General features: G+C 41.2%; 1 long non-coding RNA gene across 1 annotated transcript; it reads left to right on the top strand.

Moving 5' to 3' along the window:
• Window positions 1–207: 207 nt before the first annotated feature.
• On the top strand, window positions 208–2,020 carry LOC104841695. The gene is made up of 3 exons (XR_775394.1): window positions 208–340; window positions 1,196–1,333; window positions 1,750–2,020. It is a non-coding gene; the product is annotated as an uncharacterized LOC104841695 (long non-coding RNA).
• The last annotated feature ends 6,028 nt before the right edge of the window (window positions 2,021–8,048 follow it).

Below are 8,048 nucleotides of genomic sequence, written 5' to 3'. Positions count from 1 at the left end.
GAGAGTTGGAAGGGGGAAAAATTCTACCTTTGAGACCGGTCTACTTTGATAACTGTAGTGTAACTTGTCCCCCTGTTCCTTACTCATCTTAAGCTGTATGAAAGATTAATATCTAAGCTCTGGAGGTGACTGGTGGCATAGCTATTTTAGGCCTGTCTGCTGATATCAGTGCTGCTGAATCTGAGGATGTGGTACTTTTTCAGGCATTTCCTTAATGGAGGAGGGCATAATTGCATAAAACGTTTGTATCTTGAACAGTGTTGATATTGGATGCTCTAAGACAGCTCTTACACAGGGATGTCTCATCTCTGCTTGGCATTCACTATTGCCGCTTTCTGAGGTAACGTAACTGAGAGTTCAACTCTTCAGCACACTTTTTTGGTGTGGCATCATTGGTACTTAAAACTGTGTAGCTGAGGTTCAGCATGCTGGCAACACAAATCTCACCATAGCCTGAGAAGAAGATTGATGTGTTAAAAATTAATGCACAATGCGACTGTTGAGTGCATAGGCGTTTGGTGTGCTCACTGCTGCTCAAAAAGGCTTTACAAGTTGCTTTCTGTTTCAGTGAAAGGTTAGCTCACCTTTACTTTAGTGTGGATCCTGTTGTATCATGATGGAGAAATTAATGGTTACTGGAGTAAATGTTTGATATTCACAATTTCACACATCTCCCAGTACAAATGAAGGTGTGCAACTTGTAATTGCAGAAGCTATTCTAAAAAAAAAAAAAAACCAAATCTCTGATTGCTATGTTGTAACATACATCTGAGTGAGATTAGGTGTGTAGTATCTTTGTTGTCTTTGGCTCTTTCTCTGTATTTAAATCTCCAGGAAATCTGAAGACTGAAAACTTTGGTAGGGGAATTCTCTGAAGTGAAGTCACACAAGTGTTGATTTGGGATGTCTTCCTACCTCTTCCTGTCCATCAGAAAGAACTTTTTAAAAAAAATTCCAGTTTTCCAAATTTTAAATGCCTTCCTAATCACCAACAACTTGTCTGTCCTGTTACCCCATTTGTCATTAACTGAAAATGTTAAACATAAAAATGTTTTATCTTGTACTGCTGCTACAGGCAGCTGATATAAGTGAACTGTTGTTGAAAGGAGGATGTTTTTCTCTTCTGTTCTGTTTTCCCCAGTGAACAAAGATGTAACAATACCAAACCTTTGGACCTCATTTCTATTCTTCACAGGTGTATGCATTTAGTTTCAGCTTTGCTGCTGCTTTTAGCTGTACAGTTGGGCTTCTCCCAGCTTGGTGCTTAAAGATGTGGAAGAAACTACCTATTGATGCGCTCGAGATCTACATGAACTGTTGAAAAACATGCCAGGTAAACCTGTGTTTTCCTGTAACTGTACTCTTGAATTTTTACTGGTTTGCTTATAAAGATGATAGGTACAAATAGGATTTTTTAAGTAGATGGTGTCCAATTTCTATCTCTGTGGTAGACATAAAACAAAAGGGGAGAAGGTATATATTGATTGTATCTTCTCCAATGTGTTTTCCTCAGTGATTTTTATTTTTTAAACCTTCCACTGGTTTTAATGTCTCATTTTAGGATGGCTTGAAGCGTGTTTTAACACTTCAATCACAGGTCCATAGCCCTTAAAGTTGCTGTTTCACCAGGTATTATTTGATCAGAAATATGTAGTTTTATTGTGTCGTTAGCAGCTCTTTAGGCAGAGTTGCCAGGAGAGCTGACTGTGTGTAGTCTGGATGTTTGTTTAACCTAAAATTTCCTTCCAGTATATCCCTGTTGCAGAAGTACAGCAATCCACAGATCTGCATAGACACAATGTGTGAAGAGGGATCTACTTGGACAGTTCTTCTCTAGAAATTGCCCAAAGACAAACCTCCACCAGTGATGAGCATTCGGGAACCTCATGTCAACCTTAACCCCCATTTTTTTTCACCAGTTTTTCTGGAAGCTGAACAGAAAAGTAGACCCAAAATCTCTTTAACAATGCTGTAATACCCATAAGCTGATGATTTCAGATTTGTTAACTGCCAAGGAACATATGAGAAGGTAATGTTTTTGCTGCACATAATACTTATGTCCAGCTTGCCATCTATGAAGAGAGGAGGCAGTGGGCAGGCAGGTATAATATCTGTGAAGAAAAAGTGGCACCTAGTATTGAATGGAAGAATAAATAAAAATCTATACTGATGTTCTCACAAAAGATTATGTCACTTACATTGCATAAACTAGCATGCATTCCACACCAAGTATGCCACTCAACCAGCTTATACAAGTTTGATTTTTCTGAGGGAAAGATGTCTAGACTTGCTTGCCCAGTCTGTTTTGTTTTTTTTTTTTTTTAAACAGGTTGTTGACTCAAATCAAGTTAGTACAATGGCTTGTGCTGGTTTTGAGGGGTTTTTTTGCATGCAGGCAGCATGATGTTGTCTAAGGTTGTTTTACTTGACTGAAATGCAAGATCTGAATCCAGTGCTCTGCAGTGGAAAAGCTGGAATGCCAAACTCCTCAGACCAAATGAGTGTACTGCTGCCTGCTGTTGCTTCAACAGACTTCATGCTGCAAACCAGTCATTTGCATCAGCTCATGGGAGAGTGGTTCCATATTAACTGGAAATACATAATCAGCAAAGCCCTCTTCTTCCAAAAGGGGGGAAAAAAGTGGGAATCAAGTCACCTGAAGTCAGATATTTCACAGAATCATAGAATGGTTTGGGTTGGAAAGGACCTTAAAGATCATCTAGTCCAACCCCCTGCCGTGGGCAGGGACACCTTCCACTACACCAGGTTGCTCAAAGCCCCATCAAACCTGGCCTTGAACACTTCCAGGGAGGCAGCATCCACAACTTCTCTGGGCGACCTGTGCCAGTGTCTTACCAACCTCCCAGTAAAGAGTATCTTCCTAGTATTTAACCTAAATCTACCCTCTTTCAGTTTAAAACTGTGACCCCTTGTCCCATCAGTACACTCGCTGTTAAAGAGTCCTTCCTCAGCTTTCCTGTAGGCCCCCTTTAGGTACTGGAAGGCTGCTAGAAGGTCTCCCTGGAGCCTTCTCTTCTCCAGGCTGAACAACCCCAGCTCTCAGCCTGTCCTCATAAGGGAGATGCTCCAGCCCCTGATCATCTTTGTGGCCCTCCTCTGGACTTGCTCCAACAGTTCCATGTCCTTCTTATGTTGGGGGCGCCAGAGTGAACGCAGTACTCCAGGTGGGGTCTCATGAGAGTAGAGTACAGGCGGAGTATCACCTCCCTCGACCTGCTGGCCACGCTTCTTTTGATGCAGCCCAGAATGCAATTGGCTTTCTGGGCTATGAGCGCACATTGCTGGCTCATATTCAGTTTTTCATCCACTAATATCCCCAAGTCCTTCTCCCAAGGGCTGCTGTCAATCCACTCATTGCCCAGCCGCTATTTGTGCCTGGGATGGCCCCAACCCATGTGCAGCATCTTTCACTTGGCCTTGTTGAACTTCATGAGGTTCGCACAGGCCCACCTCTCAAACCTGTCAAGGTACCTCTGGATGGCATCCCTTCCCTCCAGCGTGTCGACCGCACCACACAGCTTGGTGTTGTTAGAAAACTAGCTGAGGGTGCACTCAATACCACTGTCTGTGTTGCCAACAAAGATGTTAAACAGCACCGGTCCCAATACCAACCCTTGAGGAACACCTCTCTTCAGAGGGAGAGATGGAAGGAGCTACATATCTTATGCAGGTAAACAGAGCTTTTGGGTTCTCAGAGCTATCCATGTAGTGGATCTGTTGAGAAAGAGGTTTTTTATTATTTTTTATCGCTCTTGAGTGATGACATGCAATGAAATAATGAGAATGTATGTTGTGTATTTCCATGCACCATAGTTGTGTAGTCTTGCTGACTGTGAAAGATATGATTGCCTCTTCAAAGTAGGAGTGGAAGAAGTGCCCATAGTACACTAGTATCTAACGTACCAACAACACTGTTGCCTCTATCCTTTCATGCAAGGTCATCTTTTAGATTTCTTAATTGGGTGTACTCTTACTTTCTGTAACAGTCTGCAAATCAAGTCTTTGTTTACCTGTTAACTAGAAGACAAAATTTTCCATTTGAAGAGAAATGGTAGCAAACTGTATTTTCATTAATCTTATATGGGGCTTCTATTTACTTCTTTCTGTGCCATCAGACTATCTTACAAGCTTTAAAAGGTAATGTATCTTTCCTTCTTAGACTCGGAGTGCATGTCTGAAAAGTCCATTTAAAGAATTAATGAACATTTTCAGTAGTGTAACCGTGGGGCATGTCACTTGCCCAAACCATTTTGTGGTCTACAGTGAAATTGTTTCAGTCATTCATTCTCCCCAGCTGTTTCTGAGCTTTTGTGTCATTTACATTGGTCATACTTTACATATTTCACCAGGTGGGGAAACTTTCTGAAGGCTGTCTTGTAGAAAATCCTATCCTTTCTGTATCATGAGTTATGCTCTTTGAGTCAAGAGGCATGAAATTGTGTACTGACTGTTCTTTTTTATTAAAAAAAAAAAAAATCTGGGACTGCTGCCTACGGTCTTCAAGTGTAATTCTGAGAGGAGCTGGCATAATGTCGGTGAAGATAAACTTGAGTGGCTAAGAACAGAATTGTAAGGCAAAAGGCTTAAGTCTGTTATGTGATGTGTTGCTCCTTATTCATACTACAGAGCTTTTGTTTAACACCTAGCAAAGCAGTTCATAGAACAGCCTGCCAGGGAAAGTGTTAAGTACATCACTCAACTTCTCCATACTGTGTTTTGCTGGTTTGTAAATTGGTACAGAAACATAATTGGTAGTTGAGCACTGGTGAAAGAGTTATGTAAATGCATGTGTAAAGTCATAACAGGTTTCAGATGTTTCTGAGATTCCCTGCTGATCTACAGCTGGGGACATAATGCTAGACAGTGATGTAAACAAGTGGAAATGCAAGAATTAAACAGGTCAGTGTACTCATTATACAGTGTGAGAAATAATCATCTTGCCGCATCAGAACTGTTACTCTCTTCCAAAGTATTTCTTTATTTCGGTTCATTCAAAGACCACCAGTTATGATCATTATGGTAACTGCTCCTCTGAAATCCATTTTTAACTAGTCTTAACAATTAGGCAATCCCAAGTGGTCACAGCTGAGTTCCTGGAGGGAGTTGGCATGTTTTTATGTGGTCTGAACTTTACATGTCTTGCTTTTGTCAGTGTTAGCCAGTATAGCCTGATTGTTTTTCTCTTTCTTTGTGCAGATGCCTTTTTTGGACACTAATCTATCTACACTTGTGCAATAGGAGCTTCATCTCTAGATGCCTTGGAACATCTTAGGCATAGGAGTCAGGGGCTTGAATGGATTAAGCATTGGCAGAGACATAGATTTTGGCAATGCCTTGAACTAGGACATGATAATCTGTGTGATCCATGCAAGTAGACTAAACATGGAAGAGAAGCTTAAAATGTTGAAGCCATTACCCATACAAAGGTATGTTTGTCCTTGGGTTGGAATCCTTTAAACTATGTGGTATAGGGACAGATAAGATCTGGCATGACATGTTGCCACTTCCCTTTTCTCATGCCACCGATATGTCAGCATGACATGGTATGGTGTTGTGGGAAAAGCATTTATTGAAAACAACTGGAACCCAAACACAGTTGTAGATCACAATCTCTGGGCTGGCTGGCTGATTTTGCTTATTGCCCAGTTTCTTTAAAAACAAACAAACAAAAAAAACCCCAAACAAACAAAAGCCCAAAACACTCTATGTTTAAATGGGGAGATTATCATCTATACTCTGGGTCTGGTTTTGATACCAATTGACACTTTGTAATATTTAGCTGTTGGTAACTTAAGCAATCTTGAATGTTGCTGTAATACAGAATCACCCAAACAAAAGTAGCCCAATGAGGAAACAGTGCAGCTGGTTGAGAAATTGTGGAAGTGATAGTGTTTTGAAATGACTGGGAGGAAAAAAAACCAACACAAAACCTAATTCTTTTTGTGTATAGCCTGGAACACGTTCTGTGTGTTAGATGGCAGGAGATAATGCAGCATAAGTATGAAAAAGCAGCATGTTACTTATTTCAGTTATGTGTGTAAATGTGGATGCCCTGCTTTAATGTGTAATGGTCTAAAATGGTATTGGTCTTAAAGGTAACATTGTTTTAAATGTGTAAGGCTTAAATGTTGTACAGAGATGACTTCTTAAAATTCTACTTCCTCTTTAATATTTGGGCGGGGGGGCGTGTAGCATTTTTATAGGCCTAAACTTTATAAGATGTGTTATTTCATGGCCATGCTGAGCAAGTGGTGTGCTCTGCACAACTTCAGTCATTGTAACTTGTATGATACCCAAAATTAGGTAGCTGTGGGTAAATGAATAAGGGAAAAATAGCTATTTTTAAGTACTTTTTTCTTAAAAAAGGGGGGGGGTTCTTCATTCTAAGGTCTTTAGCAGTTCCTTTTTGCATTTTATTTGTAAAGCATCTAAAAGAAGGTTGTTGTAAATCTTTAGTGCAAGCTTTTGTGTCCTACAACTCTCTGGAAATGTGTTACTTTCTTTTGGTAAAGGACTCTGATTTAATCCACTTACTTCCTTAAATAGCTTTTGCCTTAACTTGCTGACAGTATTTCTGTTTTATTGTTACCCATGCAATTCAGTAGCTCATCACTGCACTGAGAATTGTTCTTTCTTTAAGAGGATTATTAATGAATATCTGAACTGTGGTAAAGATGTCTCCAAGCGGACACTGGTGTACAACTGCTGAGGCAGGAAAGATGTGAGGCAGCTACAACTTTACTCCAGTTTACAAAAGAAGCATCAGCACAGAGATGAAGCAGTTTTGTTAAGCAGAACTTAGGAGTTAATACTGTGGGGTTTATTTTGTTAAACTGTTATCTCATGCACGCCTGAAATGCTGCCATCACACTGCAGTGTTTCTTATCGTGTGTGGACAGCTGCGTGGCTGAAAATGGATGGAGTGCCCCATGCTGTAGTCAGACCATGTTGCAAGTAAGTTCAGTGGGGTCGGAATGAATTAAAGCTCCTAGTTGTTCTCTAAACAGCATTGGATGAGAGAAAGAGGAGGGGTCTGGTGTTTTCTTCTTAGCTCATTCCTTCGTGGCACAGTAACGGCATGTCCTGTGCTGTAGGAGGTAGTGGATGGGATGGATAGGAGCTGTGGATTTCCTGGCCTGTTGTAATCTCTCTTGGTAGATTCTCATAAATCAGGAAGCATGTACCTCACAGCTGTGGCCAAATTGCAATCCAGACCCTTAGTGCTCAGTTTTCTATGGGTCGGTTTCACCTCTTGTTCCTGGCTTTAGTAAATTTGTCTTTTGTCTTACCATGTCAGGGTATCAGGTTAATCTGGTTGCTGTTTTCCATCACACATGACCATGTTTCCTTGTGGGAATAGGAACTGTGAAGTGACCCTCAAACTAAGTATCGCTTTTGTACTTCTGAAAGATGGCTTAGTTGTTATTAAATACTTCTTTTATATACCTCAAAGGTTCTTGGTCTTTAGAGCATGGAACACGCAGATGGGGGGAATTTTCTTTTGAAAGGTGGTGTGCAGAAGTTTAGCAGTAACTGTTAAGTAAGGTGATGGGAACATTAAATGCTAATTAATGGTGTAGGTTACATTCTGAGATCAGTGTTGCATGGACTGGCTACCTGGTACGGTGTGATGGGTTGACCCTGGCTGGACGCCAGGTGCCCACCAAAGCCGTTCTATCACTCCCGCATCCTCAGCTGGACAGGGGAGAGAAAAAATATAACAAAAAGCTTGCTGGTCGAGATAAGGACAGGAGAGACCATTCACTAATTACCATCACGGGCAAAACAGACTCAGCTTAGGGAAAATTAGCTCACTTTTTATTACAAATCAGCCAGAGTAAGGTAAATGAGAAATAAAACGAAATCTCAGAACACCTTCCCTCCACCCCTCCCTTCTTCCCGGGCACAACTTCACTCCCGGATTTCTCCACCAAGCCCCCCCAGCGGCACAAGGGGGACAGGGATGGGGTTTACGGTCATCACATGTTATTTTCTGCCGCTTCACCTCCTCAGGGCGAGGGCTCATC

Source organism: Haliaeetus leucocephalus, unplaced genomic scaffold (genome assembly GCF_000737465.1).
Source record: "Haliaeetus leucocephalus isolate CR32 unplaced genomic scaffold, Haliaeetus_leucocephalus-4.0 Scaffold906, whole genome shotgun sequence".
NCBI lineage: Eukaryota > Metazoa > Chordata > Aves > Accipitriformes > Accipitridae > Haliaeetus > Haliaeetus leucocephalus.
This window is presented reverse-complemented; position numbering and strand designations above follow the sequence as displayed.